At 35.4% G+C, this 21,615-nt stretch overlaps 1 protein-coding gene across 11 annotated transcripts in view; it reads left to right on the top strand.

Moving 5' to 3' along the window:
• The window catches only part of NRIP1 (nuclear receptor interacting protein 1), a 107,399-nt gene that overhangs the window by 8,275 nt on the left and 77,509 nt on the right, over positions 1–21,615 (top strand). For 9 of the 11 annotated variants that reach the window (XR_008496420.2, XM_063659790.1, XM_054468586.2 and 6 more), the window contains exon 2: positions 14,215–14,294. The gene's annotated coding sequence lies outside the window, so the exon portion shown is untranslated. The other 2 variants (XM_063659788.1, XM_054468585.2) reach the window with 2 other exon arrangements.

The raw sequence follows: 21,615 nt of genomic DNA, 5'->3' as shown, positions 1-21,615 counted from the left end.
AAAACAGTTGCCATCTGATTTTCAGGAAGCCGTTAAAAAACCTTGCTCCCAGCCTGGTAGCCGTAAAACTCATGCAGCATTTGCAAGCCTCATAGCGTGGATTCGCCAAGACCAGGCTCTCTGGGAAGCACATTGTTGCCAGTCGATGATTCTGCAGCAACTTATGCTAGCTAGTTCTCAAAGCGCTGATGTCCTGCTGCCTGCATTGCACTGGAGGGAAATGTAGTCACCAAGGGCTGCCGCACAGGCTCTTTTCCCTCCAATGCTAACTCTTCTGAAGTGTACCACAGAATTACTGCAGTGTTATTTGAGGCAGTGAAAGCAACTATGTTTCTTTATATAATTCATTAAAATAGCTTGTCGTGGTCTTAAACTGAGTGTTCCCAAGGCTAGTTATGTTTGTCCACTTCAAGGAGCAGTTGTAGCAAATTCAGAACCATAGCTCTTCCTGGTTGAAAAGTTACAACTCTTGACTATTAACAGTTCTTAACATGATTTTTTTTTAATTACCCTGTCTTCACTCACAACAATTTTGTTGAAGACTATCCTGTGCTGATAAACTGGTCTCTGAAATACAAAGAGGAAATTAACAATGTGTTTGTGAATTGGAAGGAAGTGGAAGTAGAGAGATGAGGAGTAGTTGATTTTATTTTGAGAGTAGACTGTGTCAGGAGGGAGATTGTTGAGTTGGGGAGCTTTGTGGCACATAGTACATTTTTAAGTACATACCAGGTACGTGCTTTTATTGTTAAAGCCATAAGAAATGGAGTTATGAGCTTCTCCACCTCCTTTTACTTGCCTCATTTAAAATTTATGGAATTTTGAACCTAAAAGATTCAAGCCGAGTGGTTCCCTATACACTGAAAGGTATAGTCAAATTGAAACTATATTGGAGACACAAAGATGAATAATAAGACATGTAAACATACTATTTTCTAGGGTGCCTTGGATTTTGAGTTGCCAAATCATGTTGGAAAAGCAAGAGATTTGTATAAAAGCTGCAAAGGAAATATCTGTGTTTTGTTTAGAGAATACATTATATTTTGGCCAAATAAGAAAAAAGAGAAATTGTCAAAGTGAACAATATGGGGGGAAGAATGTCTTCCTAAAGATCAGAATGAACTTATATTATTTCCTTAACTGATCCATGCTTTTTTAAAAAAAAAAAAAGAATTAAAATACACTGAATCTATGTGATGCCAAGTATAAGGATTGAAAACAGTCTTTTTTAAATTTACCATCTGATTCCTTTCCACTATCTGGATGTTTGCTATTATTGTGGCAAGACCCATTGTTAACTGTATTGCTAAAAATCTGCTTTTATCTGTCCTGGTAATACTTGACTGACCTGAGTCAAAGTTACATTTTCTTTCTTTCTTTTTTTTTTTTTTAACTTTGAATTTCTTTTGCTTGGGCTTTCACAAATTGAAGTGATTTCATAGAATTGTTAGATTTTTCAGGTTGGAAGAGAATTTGATAAAAGCTATGGCTGCTCTGGATTCAAGCACACCTATCTTAGAGGCACCTTGTCCTCCTCCCATTTATCAAACAAGTTGGTTTTTAGATGCATCTTTTGTATGGAAGAGCACACAGTTAGTGTAGACTATAAATAAAATAATGATAAAATGCTACCATTTAGTGCTTATGTGCCATTTTCTTTCCTCTTGGGTTTCCTTCTTTCTCTATTTTTGTTTTGTCTTTACTCTGTTTTCCTTTTTATTTCTTAATATCTTGTTCATCTTTTTTTTTTTTTAAAAAAAAGATGATCCATGTGATACATGGGATACAATGTGATACAATGTGATCCATGTGATACAATGGGGTCAATAATTACTTATCTTCCTGTAGTTTTTGTTATTGCCATTAAGTTAAAATGCCCAAAACAGTTACTATCTGCATTTTACAGAGGAAGAAATTGAGTCCTTAAGAATTTAAAGACGTTTTGAAAGTCATTCAGCTAGCAGTTGGGTAGACCTAGGATGGTCAGTCAAATCTTGATTTATTTCACACTTTTTTGTTTATTTTTGTCAAAGCAGTCTCAGAAAGAGGGGTTTGTGTACCAGGTGTAAGGAATAGTTAATAAACTTTGGTCATTGATCCCACAGTAAAATCCAAGCTAACCCCACGAAGGGATCTATAATAAGAACTGGGGCTTGAGACATGAAATGAGAATTGGCTGGCTGCATCACTTTTGTTCTAGTACCTTATTTTCTTCTCATGGTCTTCATAAAAGTCTTAGGATTTGTTGAATATTCTAGTACTTGAAATGTAATTTCCAGGCTGAGAATTTAAAAAAAGAAGAGTACAGTTATGTACATGTTCATGCAGTGGCATTGTTTTACATGTTACATACATTTGGAATTTTATTTAAAAAGAAGTAGGGAGACTTGCTATTTATTTGTAGACGAAGAGAGCCAGATAACTTTAGTTGACCAGAACACTCACAGGCCAGCTCTACTTTTTACTGATGAGTAGTATTCCAACACCATTAATGTAGGTGGTCGCGTCTGTTGGTTCAACTGGAAACATATCTCAAAGGTTATGGACCCCATTCCTCTATTCTCTTGAGAAAGGTAACAAATAAGATGAGGGGGCACTGTGTGGACCAATGGTGATAATGTGCCATGAACCAAGTGCACGTTGGTCTACACCCCTAGAAAGAGAGCAAGAGAGAAGAAACCTATGTGTAGACCTTTTCATGGACCACACACTGGCCACGTTCCTGATGTTGGTGAAACAAATTGGAAAGGAATATTCTCCCTCATGGGACAGTGGGCAAGGGAGTTTGTAGGCTTACTTCTGTCCCCAAGCCTCTAACAAGATCAGATTTTCTTTCACAGTTTTGTGTACACCCTGATTGTAAAAGTTTAACTTGTGTTATAGCTGTTTTCCTTGGTAGAACTCCATGAATAGGAGCTTATTCATCAGTGTACTGTTGGTCCTGTAAGTGTCTGGCACACAGAAGGATGTCTATAAGCATTTGTTGAATTGAACTGTACCAGTCCCAACCACTGGCAAAATTTGGCACAGCAGTAGAACCTTTATGTATTTATGCATAGCGGTTGTTAATTATTATGTGTAACTTATGAATAATGGAAGCTCTTCCACATTTTTTCTTTAGTCTGTTTAAATTAGGACTTTTTAAAGGAATAATATTTTTTCCTTAAAATGTATCATTTTCTTTCCAGGCATACTAATTATGAGGGAAAAAGTGAAACTGACTGTTAGTGACATTATGATTAATTGGTACTTGAAATAATTTGTTTTGTAATATTACATTTCTTCAGTAATACACAAATTATATTAGAAAACATGTTTAGCAAAATCTTTGGGGGCAACATTTTTTTTGTAAGGAAATGAATAAAAATATTTCTGGAGCCTACTAGGCAGTTTCCTTAGCATCACTTCCTGTAGTCAAAAGGACCCACCAGCTGGGCACACTTAACTGCCTTGGATTTGACGGCTTGGTAAGGTGGAAATCTTAACATTTCACATCTAGAGTTAATTTTGGTGTTTATTAACCTTAAAAGTTAAGAGGGTATCAAGAACAATTGATGATTCAGAACTTGGTAAGTTATGGGATTAAGTAGTATGTGAAGCCCTTCTATGTTTTAAAAATTAGGATTTGCTCTTCACTAAAGGTGAATTTCCTGACTCTTTTCTAAGAGTCATATTCAACTACATTAATAACTGCTGGTAAGAGGCAGAAAATAAAATTACTTTGAAATGGAGCTCAGAGATTTCTAGACGAGAAATTTATTTTAAAATGCTAATAATAAATAAATAAATTATATGGATATATATTTATAATATTGATTTTTAACAGATGCTCTTAAAATAACTTTAACCTAGTTTCTTGCTTTGTGAAGACAAAGTTGTTTCTTGTTTGTTTTTTGTTTAACAAAGGTAACTTTATGAGTGTTTGAGAGTATATTTCTTTTGGCTCATATTTCTGTGTATTCACCTGCTTGTAAATCATAGCAAAAAGGAACAAGCTAATGGACTAATGTATGAAGTAAAAGGGCAGAAAAATGAGCACATTTACTATTTATGCACTATGTTCTACTGTGTGCTTTCCTCCAGTGCTTACTTATCCTGAATTCCTGAACAACTTTTTCCCTCATTGTTCATTAGTGTCAGTTGGTATGTTATAGAAATGCGTGAATTTCTATAAATTAGTTGTGAGTGTGAATTTCCCACTATTGGTTTCCTCAGCAGACACCCAAACTTAATTTCTGTTTCATGAACTAAAAGTTGTAGCTAAGGCATGACCATGTCCGATCGAAATTAACACTATTATCCTTTGCAATGAAAAGGGCGAATAAAACTAAAGTTGCTGGTAGTTGCCCCTGATACAAGTGTTTGCTTAGCTTTGACCATACATCGATCTATTTATTTTACATTTTACACATCCATGGGTATTCCTCCTGATAATGCCAAGGAATGCTTTCCTTTGCAGGCATCATTCTAACAACACAAACACATTCACTGTAAATTTTAAACTCTCGTTCTCTTTTTTCCTCCTTTAATAAATTATCTCGTTGAGATTATTCATTGTTTTGGCAGTACTCTAAATGATCTTGCTTTTGCAAAATCATTGTATATTCTATATAATGGCATGCTGCTTTAAAACTGTAAAGTTTAGGGTTGCTAAAGGCAAAAGCTGACAATATTTGTTAATATTGAGAATAGGTAAAAATGGGCCTTTGGGCAGTCAACAAAAGTAAAATTGAAATCTGACTTTAAATCTTTTGAAAATCTAAAATTAATATAGATTTCTTTATACCAATCAGAAATTCAAATTTTGTTTTATGTTACTGATCTTTAAGTTGTTTATGTGTCACAGTGAGAATGATAAGAACCTTTTTTTAATTGTATGAAGTAAATGGAAGGAAAAATAACAGTATACATCACTGTGGTAAAACTAAAATATCTTTAATGATAGCATGTTAGTTTGGACTACGTTTTGTTTTATTTTACAGTGAATTAGGAAGTGTTTTTGGTTCTGTTTTTTGGAATTCTGGTAAATGTGAACAACAATTCATATGCATATAGGTGTAAAAAAGACGTATTTGAAAAGATAACGCTGTGTGAATTTGTCCAGTGAGGATAAGTAGCAAGTTGTAATTACCTTCTGTAGTTTTAAGTCATTGGCTGTATTGAATACTTCAGTGAAGTATCTGGGGGAAAATTGTGGTTGTACATACTACCTTGTGAGTGTTGCAGGATTTAGTAGTTCTCAATGACCATTGTTACTTTTAAAAAGGAAGAAAAAAGTAGTGAGGGGATAGGATAGGAAGTTTTGATGTGTGGGAGGGGAAAGGAATCATTACTTCTCAGCTGCTGAAGTCGCAGTTTATTTTGTTTTAGGCCTCTTTGCATAGCATATTCTAGAGGATGGCGAAGGATAATACTTTGGGGTGAAAATGTTAGTATCCTTAACATACTTCCGGGTGGTTTAACTATTAATCAGAAGCACCATGGAGATTAAAGAATTGGAGCTAGGGATTAGATAGGTTTTAGTGAGGCTTTGCCATGGAAAAGCTATGAAATGGGTGAGTCATATAACGTCTCCTTGCTTCAGTATCAGCGTTACTTCGAAAGTGAGGTTTTACTTTCAAATGTATTGAGTATCAGGGTGAATAGAACTTAGGGCTGAGAGGATGTCCCTTATGATTTTTTGAGCTTGGCATTTAATATTTTACAGCAAAGTTTTTAGCTTAACATAATTGAACTTGTACTAGATAGGGTTAATAGGCTAGAACAAAAGGTCAAAGCATAAGGCATTAGGCTTAATTAAGGGAGAGCAGGAGTGGCAGGAGTGTGTGACAGTTAAATGGGTTTCCCACAGACTAATGTCGGTTACAGTGCAACCATGCCTCAACTTAAGTGGGTTATTTTGTGCAAAGGGCAGCAGTGATTAGCAGTTTGACATGCCAGACACTTCTGGCCAATCCCATCTGTTTTAGAGGTTAAAAAAGCACACCTTTATGAGCTGATGGATTGATTTGTGTGCCCGTCTGGTAAAGATTAGAAGTCCAAGGCCAACGCAGTAAATGTCAGTTATAGAATATTATACTTTCTTGGTTGGCTCATTGTTTTAACCGTCAACTGTTTTATAATGGGGGATAAGTACTGTTTATGGTGTTGAATGCAAGATACGTGGGGGAACAGGTGAGGGAGGAAGAAAAATATTTCCTAGATGGACTTGTGAATTAAAATATTCTGTAGCAGGTGTTTACATTTTAAATGGAGTGTTTTTGACCTGTTCCTTACAGTTTCAGTCACATTGTTCTTTTCTGAGTGTTACCTGAGCAACACTGTCAGTCCAGGATTTAATTTTGCATACAGAATTGGTAGGTTTGTTTATTTAGGTACCTCTTTTTAAAGGTGTAATAATTTTTTATTGACCTCCTGAAGAAGGGAAAATAAAATGAAAATGACACACACACACACATGGGCACGCACACACACACACGCGAACACACACACAGAGTTCTGTGTTCTTTTATGTGGTCAGTCAGGTGCATGTGAAAAGGAGACACAGGAGGGGCTCAGGAAAACAAAGTTTATTATACTCATGAGTTCTCGGAGGCACAGCATGACATTCAGGGCCACATGAGAAAGCCCCAGTGTTGGTCTGGGGCCAAAGGGGCAGGAGCTAGAAGAGAGACCAGGCTGCAGCCGTTTCTGGAGTATCTGTGGGAAAGGCAAGGCAGGGCGGGTAACCAAGTTTAGGATTAGCTAGTTTGCATTAGCTGTAGGTAAATGCTACTGCTACTACTACTAATAAGCTATAGGTGTATAATAATAGTAGCTTTGAATAAGTTATAGGTATACAAGCTCTAGACTGTAAGAGTGATCCCTAGTTTGCCTGGTAGGTACCAGGCAGAAGAATATTGCCTCCTAGGTGTATGGGTCAGGTAGAGGAGGTATGACTGTGGGTTGGTTAGTTTGCCTGTGAAAGGCGTGCTGAGTCCTTTGCCTTCTCTAAGCATTGGCTGGCCCCTAGAGGGGCAGTCTCTTCCCAGCCAGAAAGGAGTCAAAACCATCATAATATACAGAAAATAAGAAACATAAACAATACATACATATGTACTTGCTTTAAGGGTAGGATTTACTGTGGTCACGTGAGTTTGAAGTGTGTTTGAACTTAGACTCTAACCTATTTCTTCATTGAAAGCTGTTAAGTGCGATGCCATTAATATAGTTCATTTTCAGTTCTGTATTGTAGCTCATTTAAAGATACACAAATACTAGGTTGTGGTTATAGAAATTGTCTCCAACATATTCTGAAATTCAAGGAAAGGAAAGATCCCAATATTATGTGTATGAAATCTTCAGATATTGTCCTTATAATCAGTGAACTTAGGAACATAAAGCATTGATTGATTCTTTTGGGATAGGCAGAGAGAGAATGTTTGAGAAAAACAAAAGTTGTCTTAACAGAAGATTATATTCTTCCTGAGGTTTGAGTTTAAATAGAAATGTAGCCAAGAACATTGGAAACACATTGGAAGGTTCTGATTGGTCTCAATACTTATCCTTGTCAAAGAATGTGAACCAAAAATTGCCTGTTACCTAGTTACACAGATTATATATTTCATGTCTGACCCTGAATTGTTTCTTACAGAAAGAAAATTAAAATACCAAGATGTGGTCACTGAAAGTTATATGTAGATAATAATAGGAATTAGTATTTTATTATGTATATGTATGCATTTATTTTAAAACTAAGCTAATCCAAAGTGAATTGGCTTAACTTATAAAAAAGACATTGAGAAATTTTATTTCTCATTTACAAAGGACAAAGTGACATCATGTATTGAAGTTTATTTAGGAATATATTAATTAAATATGTGTCCATCCGTGTGTTCTTTGTGAAGTAGCATCACTTGAAATGATTTGGATCTAATATAGATTTTCATAAAAAAAGTTTTGCCCTTCTCTATAGGGAGAGAAGGTGAAGAAGCATAAATTTTGTAATATCATTGCTTCTCTTTCATTAAATCATTTGTAAGTTGTGAAAGATTGGCTTGAGTAGTGTAAAAGTGCTTGGATAGTAAATTAAATGTGAGAGATTCACCTAATTTAATGGGTGGAAACTGCTTAAATGAATCTTTTGGTGATGTTGTATTAAACCTGAAACAAATACTTCACATTCTGCATATGTACTAATATTATAAACATTTAAAAAGTACCCTAAATCCTATTCTTTTGAGTTCCTTCCCTTTTCTCCAGTAACTTCAAGTGCCAATAATAGCTTGTTTGTGTTACAGTTGCATTTTACAAAGCTAAAGGGAAATATTTTGTAGGGTTAACTTTTTTGTGTGTGTGTTTTGATATACTCTTGAGGTTTTGGAGAATACACATTATCCCCTGTAATCTATGATTGTTAATCTGTTAATCTATTGTACCTCTTTTCTTTTATTCATATAGTATTATTGGATTTGAGACATGTAAACTATGCTTCTCTAAGCAAATTAGTTGAATATATTCTTGTTTAGGTTATAAAAAATGAAAGCGGGAACTCTTAACATACTTGGCATCCTGTGTTTTAAATTCTTGTCCTAAAACTATAGCTTTGTAACCTGAATATTAGGTGTTAGAAATTTTACAAGACAATGGGAAAATAATGGCCCTACATTGTATTTTGATTCTAAATGCTATTAGGGTATATAATTGTTCTTTACCCTCTATTTAGGCAGATTAATTTTAAGAAGAAAACCATAATATATGATGGACTTACTCAAATATATATTTTAGTGTTATTTATATATTTGTAAAATGAATACGTGTGTGTGTGTGTGTGTGTGTATTTGTGTGATATATTTTAAATGGAGATGTCTACACCTGTTGATTGCATTAAGCATTTAGTATCCCCTAATGAAGGATGGAAAAGGTGCTGCTACGCTAAGTGGATCATTTCTCCTTGGTAAATTACACACATTCTACTTTTTTGTATTCTGTGACCTTGCAGTCAGTGACTTCAGCCCAGAATAGTTTCAAAGTCATGTAAATGAATGCAATTAAGGTATTGCCTATCATCTTACATAGTTCAGATGGAACCTTATTGCATAGAGAGGTTTATTTGCTTTATGAGAAAGGTCAAAATAAGGTTAAATTTTATTACATAAAATGATTTGGTAATGTTTTTATTTAGCTCCTAAGAAAGTAATGTCCTAATAGGAAATGATAATGCTTTTTTTTTTTTTTTCCTTAATCACCTGGAGGTCTCTTCAGGTTCTGTTTGTTTTTGTCTGATAGTTATAAACTCTATTTTGAGGAGATGCCTTCTGTCAACTAAGATTTTGGGAACATGCTGCCCGTAGTTATGATTCTAGGTATCTTTGACTTATACACTTAGGTGACATACCCTGTTAATGATATAGGGTAGCTTTGGTGTTGCTGATGTGTAGGCATACTTCATTCTATTGTGCTTCACTTTATTGCTCTTTGAAGATAATTTTGTTCTTTACAAATTGAAGGTTTGTGGCAGCCCTGCATTGAGCAAGTACCATTTTCTCAACAGCATGTTTTCAGTTTGTGTCTTTGTGGTCACGTTTTGATAATTCTCACAATATATAAAACTTTTTCATATTATTATATATGTCATGGTGATCTGTAATCAGTGATCTTTGATGTTACTATTGTGATTGTTTTGGGGTACCATGAACTGTGCCCATATCAGCCGGCGAACTTGTTAAGTGTGGTCTGACTGCTTTACAGACTGGCTGTTCCCCCATCTCATCTCCCTTTCCTTGGAATTCCCTGTTCCTTGAGACACAACAATATTGAAATTAGGCCAATTAATAACCCTATAATGGCTAAGTATTTAAATGCAAGGAAAAGTTGTAGGACTCTTACTTTAAATCAAGAGCTAGAAAAGGTTAAGCTTAGTGAGGAAGGCATGTCAAAAGCCAAGCTCGTCTGAAAGCTAGGCCTCTTGTGCCAGTTCACCAAGTTGTGAATGTAAAAGGAAAAGTTCTTAAAAGACGTTAAAAGTGCTACTCCAGTGAACACATGAATGATAAGAACACAAAGCAGCCTGATATGGTTTGGCTGTGTCTCCACCCAAATCTCATCTTGAATTGTAGTTCCTATACTCCCCATGTGTCCTCGGAGGGACCCAGTGGGAGGTAATTGAATCCTGGAGGCAGTTACCCCCATGCTGTTCTCATGATAGTGAGTTCTCACGAGATCTGATGGTTTTTAAATTTAATTTTATTGATTGATTTATTTTTGAGACGAAGTCTTGCTCTGCCGCCCAGGCTGGAGTGCAGTGGTGCGGTCTCGGCTCACTGCAAGCTCCGCCTCCTGGGTTCACGCCATTCTCCAGCCTCAGCCTCCCAAGTAGCTGGGACCACAGGCGTCCGCCACCACGCCTGGCTAATTTTTTGATTTTTAGTAGAGATGGGGTTTCACCGTGTTAGCCAGGATGGTCTCTGTCTCCTGACCTCGTGATCTGCCTGCCTTGGCCTCCCAAAGTGCTGGGATTACAGGCGTGAGCCACCATGCCAGGCCGAGATCTGATGGTTTTATAAGAGGCTTTTCCCACTTTGCTTGGCACTTCTCCTTCCTGCTGCCTTGTGAATAAGGTGCCTTGCTTTCCCCTCACCTTCTGCCATGATTTTAAGTTTCCTGAGACCTCCGCAACAATGCGGAACTCTGAGTCAATTAAACCTCTTTCCTTTATAAGTTACCCAGTCTCGGGCATTTTTTCATAGCAGTGTGAGAACGGACTAATAGGCAGCCTTATTGCTAATATGGAGAATATTTTAGTAGTCTGCCTAGAAAATCAAAGCAGCCATATCATTCCCTTAAGCCAAAACCTAATCCAGAGCAGCACCCTCACTCTAATTCCACAAAGGCCAAGAGGAGATGAAGAAACTGCAGAAGAAAAGTTGGAAGCTAGCAGAGGTTTGCTCATGAAGTTTAAGAATAGAAGCTGCCTGGATAACATAAAAGTGCAAGATGAAGCAGCTAATGCTGATGTAGAAGCTACAGCAGGCTTCCAGAAGATCTAGGTAAGATCATTGATGAAGATGGCTACATTAAACAGCAGATTTTCAGTGTAAATGAAACAGCCTTCTGTTGGATGAATATGCCATCTAGGACTTTAATAGCTAGAGAGGAGAAATCAATGCCTGGCCTCAAAACCTCAAAGGACAAACTGACTTTCTTGTTAGTGGATAATACAGCTGGTGACTTGAAGTGGAAACCAGTGTTTGGCCATTCCAAAAATCCTAAGCCCCTTAAGAATTATACTAAATCTCTTCTACCTATGCTGTATAAATGGAAGAAGCAGCCTGGATGACAGAACATCTGTTTACAGCATGGTTTGCTGAATATTTTAGGCCCCCTATTGAGACCAACCGCTCAGAAAAAAAAAAAAAGATTCCTATCGAAATATTACTGTTTATTGACCACGCACCTGGTCACTCAAGAGCTCTGACGGAGATGTACAAGGAAGTTAATGTTAATTTTCATGGCTGCTAATACAACATCTATTCTGTAGCCTGTGGATCAAGGAGTAATTTCAGCTTTCAAGTCTTACTGTTGAAGAAATACATCTTGTGAACCTGTAGTTGCCATAGATAGTGATTCCTCTGATGGATCTGGGAAAAGGCAATTGTAAACCTTCTGAAAAGGATTGACCATTCTAGATGCCATTGAGAACATTTGTGATTAATGGGAAGAGGTCAAAATACTAACATTAATAGGAGTTTGAAAGAAGCTGCTTCCACCCCTTATGGATAACTTTGGCGGGTTCAAGACATCAGTTGAGGAAGTAACTGCAGATGTGGAAATTGCAAGAAAACTAGAATTAGAAGTGGAGCCTGAAGATGTGACTGAATTTGTATAATCTCATGAGAAAACATGAACGGATGAGGAGTTGCTTCTTATAGATGAGCAAAGAAAGTAGTTACTAGAGATGGAATCTACTCCTGATTGAAGATACTGTGAACATTGTTGAAATAATGACAAAGGATTTAGAATATCATGTAAACGTAATTGCTAAAACAGTGGAAGGGTTTGAGAGGATTGACTCCCATCTTGAAAGATGTTCTACTGTGGGTAAAATGCTATCAAACAGCATTACATGCTACAGAGAATTATTCCGTGAAAGGAAGAATCAGCCGACGTGGCAAACTTCATTGTTGTCTTGTTTTAAGAAATCATTACAGAAACCCCAACCTTCAGCAACCACAAGCCTGATCATTCGGCAGCCATCAACATGGAGGCAAGGTGTCCATCACTGAAGAGTAAAACTCTCTGAAGATTCACATGATTGTTAGCATTTTTAGCAATAAAGTATTTTTATATTAAGGTATGTATATTTTTTCGACATAATGCTTTTGCACACTTAATAGACTATGGTACAGTGTAAACATAACTTTTATATGCACTAGGAAACCAAAAAACTTGTGTGACTTGCTTTATTGTGATATTTGCTTTATTTTAGTGATCTGGAATGGAACCCACAATATCTCCGAGGTATGCCTTTATGTGCTTAGAGACTTGTATTAATGCCTGAGTACCATGCTGGTTGGTATAGGACGTCGGACAGCGACACTAGAGTCCCAACTCATCTGGGTAGAAAGGACACCTACCACCCAACCAGGCTGATTGTCTGGGCGGGGGGGGATTAAGAGAGCATTGAAATAGATACTGGAGGAGTCTTATTGATGAAGAACTGACAGTGAATGAGTGGATGAGAGAGAGAGTGTGCATGTGTGTGTAGTAATTAAAGGCATATATTTTTCATTGTAGTTGGTCCATATAAAACTACTGTCTTCTCTTTTATGATATTTTTACTTAAGCCTGGCATATTAATTGATTAAGGGTCTGTGATTAATTGATGTCATTTATCAGACATTTACTGAGTATCAGCTGTATACCTTGCACCATGCTGGGTATTGAAGGCTCACAGACGCAGGGAGAATAACAATAAGCAAGATACAGCCTAGTGACCTGCAGGTATAGTGGTGAAGAGCTGGATGTTGGGGAAGTATTACTCTAAGAAATTTGTTATCTTTATGTGGTTTTAAGGAGATTGAAGGGCCCCCAGTAAAATGAAATGAAAATGAAAAATAGCTACTTTATTTTGGGAGGTTAGAATTCAGGTTTACAGATTTATTTTTATTCAAAGCTATAATCCCTGAGAACTGATCATAGGTTATAGGCTAGGAATTGAGAGTTCTAGAAGTGTAAGTCAGATCTAAGTGGTGTGGCTGATAGAAATGGAATGCTGCTATGGTGGTATCAGGGAATTCGCATGGTACCTCCCTTAATCACCGCTAGCTTCACTGTCCATTGGCCTGTTGACCAAAATAAAGTTTCCTCAGCCACCACAATGTTAAATTGTTTGCTACATCTCTTGCTGGCCAAAAACTTTGATCCACTCTTTTGTTCCTGAAAGTATGAACTTTTCCATGACAGTGTCATTCTATATCTAGTATGGTTCTAATTCTGAGTTTAACATTTTCTGTTCCTAGTGGTACAGAAAAGAAATGAGGTGTTTCAAACTCTGCAATGACTGTTAAATAATTCTAATACTTTTTCTCCCAGAATCCTTGACTGAAATTCCTCTTTATCTTTGACATTAACTTTTTACATCATTGACAATAGGGACAGTCTTTACAGTAAAATTAAAGCGGATGAGTAGTGGGCTGGGTGCGCTGGCTCACACCTGTAATCTCAGCAGTTTGGGAGGCCGAGGCGGCTGGATCACCTGAGGTCAGGAGTTTGAGACCGGCCTGGCCAATATGGCGAAAACTCATCTCTACTGAAAATACAAAAACTAGCCAGGCATGGTGCTGGGCACCTATAATCCCAGCTACTTGGGAGACTTAGGTGGGAGAATCGCTTGGACCTGGAAGGCGGAGGTTGCAGTGAGCTGAGATCACGCCACTGCACTCCAGCCTGGGTGACACAGGGAGACTCCACCTCAAAAAACAAACAAACAAAAACAATTGGGTAGTGTATTTTGGCAAATAATTCTGTAATGAAAGCTGTTTTGTTACATGTGGTCAACAACTATGTCCAAAGAAAGCATGTATCATGAAGAATATGAATACTTTTTTTTTTACCTTGTAATACATCTTTTTGTTGTTTTTTGAGATGATTTAGTTAGTAGTTAAAATTCCATTGTAAAACAACTCTTTGAGATAAGGTGCACTTGAAGTAACACTTATTTCTCTTAATTTTCAGGAAGTGTTTGGATTGTGAGCTATTTCAGAACTGTTCTCAGGACTCATTATTTGAACATTTGGGAGAAACACAGCCAGAAGGTATTGTCTTTTGTCTCATTGCCCCACTTTTTAAAATGTTATCAAACCTTTCCAATTGTAGAAAAGTAAGACTGTTATGCCACATTTTGTTATTTTTCTTTAACTTTTAGATATGGATAAACTACCTTGCCATTTGTCACAAAGAAGGTTATATTTCAATTTTGGTAAATCAAAATTTTGTGTAAGCGAATAAAACGTCTGGTTTAGAGTAAACCAGTTTTACCTATTTTAAATACTGAGGTATTTACATTTTACCTTACTACTATAGAACTATTTTAAAGAATGTCTTGATTTGAAAATGAGATACATAAAGTTCCTTTTTATCTAAGACAGTGTGAAGTATACCTGAAACATTCAGGCAGTCTCAAAATTCTTCCTGCCTATGACAGCTCTACCTTCTAGTGTAGGGATCAGCTGCCATCTGCATTTGGATCAGTCTGTCATCAGGGTCCATGGACAGACTCAGCCAGGCCACTTGGTTTTGCCTCCGAACATCATTTGCTAAGTTCTCTCTTTGCATGATCATTTGTGGATAGATTGGTATAGCATAATAATTTATCTGCTTGTAGGTCCAGAGTGTCAGGACACGTGACATATTACTAGGAAGGAAGGTTATGTTAAAATCATCTGTTGAGAAACTTACTCACTTTGTGCTTTGTCTTTGGTACCTTATCTTGGTCCATTTGAGCTGCTGTAACAAATACCATAGATGGGAGGCTTATAAACCACAGAGGTTTATTTCTCACAGTTCTAGAGGCTGGGAAGTCCAAGACCAAGGTGCCAGCAGATTTAATGTCTAGTAAGGGCCTGTTCCTCATAGATGGCTGACTTCTCACTGTAACTTCACATGCGTGGAGGTGGCCAGAGAATTATTGGGAGCTCTTTTATAAGGGTACTGATCCTGTTCATGAGGGCATTGCCCTCATCATCTAATCACTCCCCAAAGGCCCCACCTCCAAATTACCCTCACATTGCAAATATGGTTTCAATTTATGAATTTTGGGGAGACACAACATTCAGGCCATAGCATACTTCATAGACCACATATGGATATGCCAGCCAATTTGACTAATGTCAGTGGTGAACATAGTCTTCTTGATCTATATCCAAGGCATCCTTCTTAATGTTCAACCTTATACCTCCTCTGTATCTTGTGTTTTCCTTCTCAAAAACTTTCGCCAGCTGTCTTGCTTGGAATAGAAACAGATGAAGGAAGGATGCATAAATACATTTAATAAAATAATGTATTTGTTAAGATGGTAGTGAATTGGCCACTTTCTTTTACTATAATGCAGATGTAACTTTATTAGCTGAATATTCATGATTTTTATTCATATGAAATAATACAAAAATCGGTTTTTACCGATTTTCTTAATCACTGTCAAGCAGTGTGAATTTCTAGGGTTGGTTGAATATAGTCTTTTAATTAATCTCCCCAGCATGCTGCGTTGAACTTTTAAAATGGAAACTCTGTGTTTAAGATTATTATTTATTGGCAAACCAGCGTATTCTTCCTCTTCTTGTTGGTTACGGGGGAAAGGCAAAAGCAAATAAGAAATGTAAATAAGCAAATTAGGTCTGTGAAAGAACTGTAAATTAACCCAAAAAATTAAAATTAAAATATACTGTATCAGTAAAATAAATTATATGTCAGAAACTGAATTTTATGGAATTTAGAGTTATCTTTTCAAATTAAAGAAGAGAATGAACTATTATAAATATTTCGTATAAACATTCACACTTAGCTATAAAGATGGAAGTTATAATTTTAATGCTAATATGAATGATCAATTCATGAAAGGTTGTCATATCTCAAAATTAAAGGTATGTTTCAATAGAGTTGATAGTTATTCTTTCTTATTAAAAAGAAACTGCAAAGAAATTGAAAGTTTAGCTGAAGGATTAAATCGACAAATTCCCATGTATATTCAAGATAGGAATTAGTTTTAAGTAATTATTTTGAAAAGAAATCATAATGCGTAAGGTCCTTTTAAGAAGAAATTTCTTATTTTTATACAAAACCTCCTGAAGTGTAACTTCATGTAATCAAGTAGACACTCTTATTTGCTGGCTTGATTGTTTTTTATGTAAGTATAGTCTGAGTAACTAGCACCCTACTCCAGAAGGCTTATTGTATTTGTGTATTTTCTAATTGATCCTGCCTCTGTCCAACAGGAATAGTCTTTGGCATCTTTTACTATAGATTAGTTTTGCCTGTTTTAAACTATATAAAGTTGGAACCGTGTCGTATGAACTCATTAGTGTTTTTTTTTTAATCAACATTATGTCTGTAAGAGTCATCCATGTTGTGTATGTTATTTGTTTTTTCCCCCTAAATTGTCTGTGTTCTATTCTATGATTATACCACCATTTATCCATTCCACTGTAAATGGACATTTAGTTTTCTTTCGAGTTTGTGGCTGCAAATAAGCCTGCTGTGAACTTTTTTGGATCTTTTGGTAGAAATAAGCCTTCATTTCTCATGAGTACAGTGTAAGCATGGGAGTGGAACTGCTGAGTGGTGGGGTGTGCATGTGTTTAGAGTAATAGGTACTTACAGTGCTTTTAAGAATATTTAGGAAATGTCAATCAGTGTGTCTTTTGTTAATGGCAGGTTTTATAATTAGAGAGACATATTTTTCTTTGACTTAATGTAAACTCCAAAGTTGTTTCTTAGGAGTTATTTAAATTTTCCCGTCTATTAAAAAATAAGTTACCTATTTTCTGATTCCATTATAATATGTATTTGGCTCACAAAACCTGGATTTGTTCTAACCCTAGTGAATGAAACTAGGACACAAAACCCTCCTGTATGTACTTATGATCGTATGATTGAAATACTGAAAGTGGATTTTGAAACAAATCAGATGTAACGTATATTGAAATTTTTTTTTAGTTGAATATTTGGACACCTCTTTGAATATTTAAAGTAATAGATACTTTTGAGTTACAAAACACTTATTTCAGCATTCCTGACAAGTGTTTCTTGTGACCTTTGTGTTTTTATTGTTTTGGTGATTAAAATAGATATTATTCATTGTAGCATATAAGTATTTGAAAAATTAATCTTTTTCTAGGTCTTTCCTGTAGAGCAGTGCTGTTCACTAGAAGTATAATGTGAGCTACATTATTTAAGTTTAAATTTTAAATGTTAAAGTTTCTAGTAGCTATGGTTAAAAGTAACTGGTGAAATTAAGAATATATTTGATTTAACCCAGTATCTGCAAAATGTTATCCTTTCAATGAATAATCAATATAAAATTATGAGATATTTTGCATTCAAAAAGAATGTAAATCTGTACTGAATTTTTGAAAGCTGGTGTGTGTTTTGACTCACAGCTCTCTGAATTCTGACTAGTCATCTTTCAAGTGCACAGTAGCCACATGTGTCTAGTGGTTGCTATATTAGACAGCACAGCTATAGAGTTACATTTTGGGTTTTTAAAAGACAGTGCTTTAGTCAAGTTCATGACTAGTTAAAATTACCCTTAAAAATCCAATAGAAAGGTGTCATGTCAAATGCTGAAGTACTATCTTTCAGTAAGTTTCAGCCTATTTTTCCTTCTATTTTGAAATAAGTAGCATTTTCTTTGGTTGAACATCAGATAAATCAATTAGCCAGTGTTTAGGGGGCATGTTAAATGACAGGTACGTATCTTTAAAAAATCAAAATCTGTAACAGTAGATTCATATCTTCCATCTTATTCCAGGTTCTGTTATACTAGATAGAATTTTACTTTTAGGGGAAGTGTGTTTTTCTTTTTTTAAAAGCATGGCTGGCTTAATTGAATGTGAGAAATTGCTATATGGTATAACTCCACCATATTCAATAAAATAGGGAAGTTTACAAATAGTTTGTATGTGTACATATAGATATGCCTATGACTTCTCATTACTTAGGATATTTAAAGGTTACCTAAATTTTGAGGGTTAATGTTTCTTCATGTTTATTTTTGCCAAATGGGATAAATCAAGACTATAAACCATCTCACATTAATGTGGGTTTGATTTTGCCACCAAATTGGGTTTTAAAGCTTCTTGGTATTCAAAATTGGGAATGTGGATAAGGGACTGTTGACCTGTGAAAACAGTCAATATGGAAACTTATTGTGGAGGGAGTAGCCCTTTGAGAAATAAATGGCATAATCACACTTCAGTGCTTGTTTTGGTTCCTAGATCTGAGATACAGTGGTTGTTTTACAGCCCTACCCCCAACACATTTTTGATAATACTACCTCCACACTCTTAAATGAAATTGGTGCTCTTTTTGACACTCAATTCTTATTGGGTAGTAAGAAAAGAAAATAATTCCTCTGCTTAAAAGCCTTCACCTCACTTGGTATAAAACTAAAGTCCTTGCATTAGCTGAAAAGGCATCTTCTCAGTGAAGCCCACCCTGGTGACCACACAATTCAAAATGGAAGCCTCCTCTTTTTCCTCTCTCTTTATGTTGTTCTCTTTTTCCGAGCACTTAACACCTTTAAAAATACAATGAAATTTGTGTTTCTTTTTAAAGTATAGTTTATTTATTGTTTGATCTTTCTAAAATTGAGACTCCCTGAAGGCAAGAATTTCTGTTGCGTTCATTACTAATAAATCTGAAGAAGCTAGTCTGAGGCTGAGCATCTAGAAGGAGGACATACCTGTTTATAGACTAATTATTTATTGAATGCATGGAGAAGATACACATTTTTTTATATTTCTGAAAATTTGCCTTTATAGGTTTTCTGGGGCAGGGAATATTTAAAGGAAATGAAAACAAAAATTGTAAGTTATAAGCATAACAATACATTTGGATGATTTGAATAATTTGAAAGTAGTTTTTTTCATCAGACTGACATACACATCCCTTTGAAAGGTAATATGTAAATATGAAATTTTCAAAAAATAGAGTTTATTATTATGGTCAGGTAATTTTTCTTATAGGTATAAATATATGTTTTTTTAATTTGGATAATAAAATTATGTTGGTAATCAGTTTGAGAAGTACATTTATAAAAGATTTCTTCTATTTCTGTAAAATATAGGAGACATACATTATATTTTTGTATCTTAGTATAGATCAGGCAGAGCTCGAAAGGTTTTGGAAAGTAATTTTGTATAGGGAAGGATAGATTGGCTTTCATTTTGTACAGGTGGTATCTAATTGTAGTTCTCGAAGTTTTATTTTTAGGTCAACTACAATAAATGTTTTTAAAATAGTACAAAAATTTAATTAAAGACATCAAGTTATGGTATATGGTACCCTAGAGTACATTCAAAGGGGACGTTATAATGTTTATTACATTGTAGGATAAGTATGAGATGATAAATGTGATCAAAGTCTTTCCTAAAAGTGTATTGGCAGGTTCTTGGTTTTATATTACACCTTTACATATTTAACATTTGATTGCAGTCAGCCCTAATTATGACTATGTCAATAATCATTTTCATTGGAACAGGAAGAATTATGAGTTTTGGTTTCTTTGTCTTTCCACTGCCATTTTCCAAATTCAGGCTTTATTACGTTCTGATTATTAGATAGTTACTGCAGTAACTTTCTGTTTGGTCTTTTGCCTTTTAGTTTTTGTTACCCAATACATTCTACACAGCAAAGTAAAACTTTCTGAAGAAAATTATTATTACCCTGAACGAAGACCTTTGCTCACAAGATAAGACAAGTCCTATTTCTACCTGGTTCTTTGCATATCTCAGGATCAAATATTTGGTTTGCCCCTTCCTTAAACATGTTAATTGCACATTTCTTATTCTGCCACATTACTTTTGCTATCTTCAGCTCAGATGTCTTTTGAACCCTACTAGTTTTCTTTTACCAAAAGGTCATCCATCCTGTGGTTTGTATGGCCACTCAGACAGAAGGGAACATGTGCTCCCATCTACTTTCTCCTAGTGGTTGATGAATGCCATTCGCACTGCCTTTATTTTTCATAGCATTTCATTCATCGCTGCAGCAAAATTATAAACTTCTAGATGGAGGGGGTTGTATCTTTTATAAATTTGTGACTTACAAAGCACTCAGCTTGATGCCTCCCACATATAGGGTGATAAATCAAAGTATTGGTGAAACAGAACTCCGGAGTATGTCCTGATAAAATTTTAAAGCTTAGAAACGATCAAAAAAGATAAAAGTTCATCTTTATTATATTACGCAAGTTACTTACATTTGTGCAACAGTTTTTTCATGTGCTTTGTATGAAGATGAAATGATAGCATGTGTGTTAGAAATTTACAGGTTGCAAAGTGTGATGTGGGTAATTATGACAGTACTCAGGCTTTATTTTGTTGAATATGTACATTTCTTTGACTTAACTTACTGTGATATGTAGAATGCTCTTTTAATGTTCCTTACCTGAATAAGCAAAATTTATTTAATATGTTAGCTAAATAAATTTTACTTATTATTTTGCTTAAATTTTGCTTATTATTTTCTTGTAAGTTACTATAGACTTAATATTCTTTGCTGTTCATCGACAGAAAATACGAACGCTTTTGATGAAAGTAATAAATTACCTGCTTAGAATGTAACAATTTCAAAGATAAAAGTTTTGTTAATTTCCCAAAATTTATCCTTAGTTTTTCATATTTAATTCACATTGGGGTACAGTATATTTTTAAAAAAGAATCATTTCACGGATTTCTCTAAATTTCTTAAATATAAACCCAACCTTTTCAATTGTGTTTCTTAAGAGTATTTTTAAAATGTTGCTAAATAGCCTGTCCGGCTAGTGGAGATTCTAAATGGGACTGAATTGGGGATAATGACTTTTTTTTCATTTGTTTAGGGCATGGTTCTCGTGCTAAGAACAGTGTCTAAGAATGAAATAAGTTTCTGACTTTCAGAGATACCCCCGCTCCAAAAAACCCCCAAAAGCTGAAGATCATGTATATCTGGATAGTGGGTGTAAATTTAGTTCACAGAAAGAAGTGGTAAAAGGTTAAAGGAGGAAATGAGTTTCATAGAATCAGCAGCATAAACAAAGATGAATTCTGTAATCATACATAGACCCTGAACATTTGGGCTGACTGTGGTTTTATGTATTTAAATGCTGAGATGTTGGTGACACGGAGTAGTAGCAGAAACTGAATTTGGGAGGAGGAAACAATTATAGTTTCTCAATCTTCCTTACTGTAACAAAATATGATGTGCCATTGGGATACCCTTTTGGCAACTGAATAGGTTTGGGAAGTTAACTTTATTGGCCACCCAGATTATGTGGGCAGTATACACAGCCCTTACTTTATTATCTAGGGCATAAAGTTTAGAAAATATTCAGCCTTTTTTTCCAGTGTGGGTTAAAAAAATATTGATCTTCTGGCTTTA

This window comes from Pongo pygmaeus, chromosome 22 (genome assembly GCF_028885625.2).
Source record: "Pongo pygmaeus isolate AG05252 chromosome 22, NHGRI_mPonPyg2-v2.0_pri, whole genome shotgun sequence".
NCBI classification, from domain to species: Eukaryota; Metazoa; Chordata; class Mammalia; order Primates; family Hominidae; genus Pongo; species Pongo pygmaeus.
This window is presented reverse-complemented; position numbering and strand designations above follow the sequence as displayed.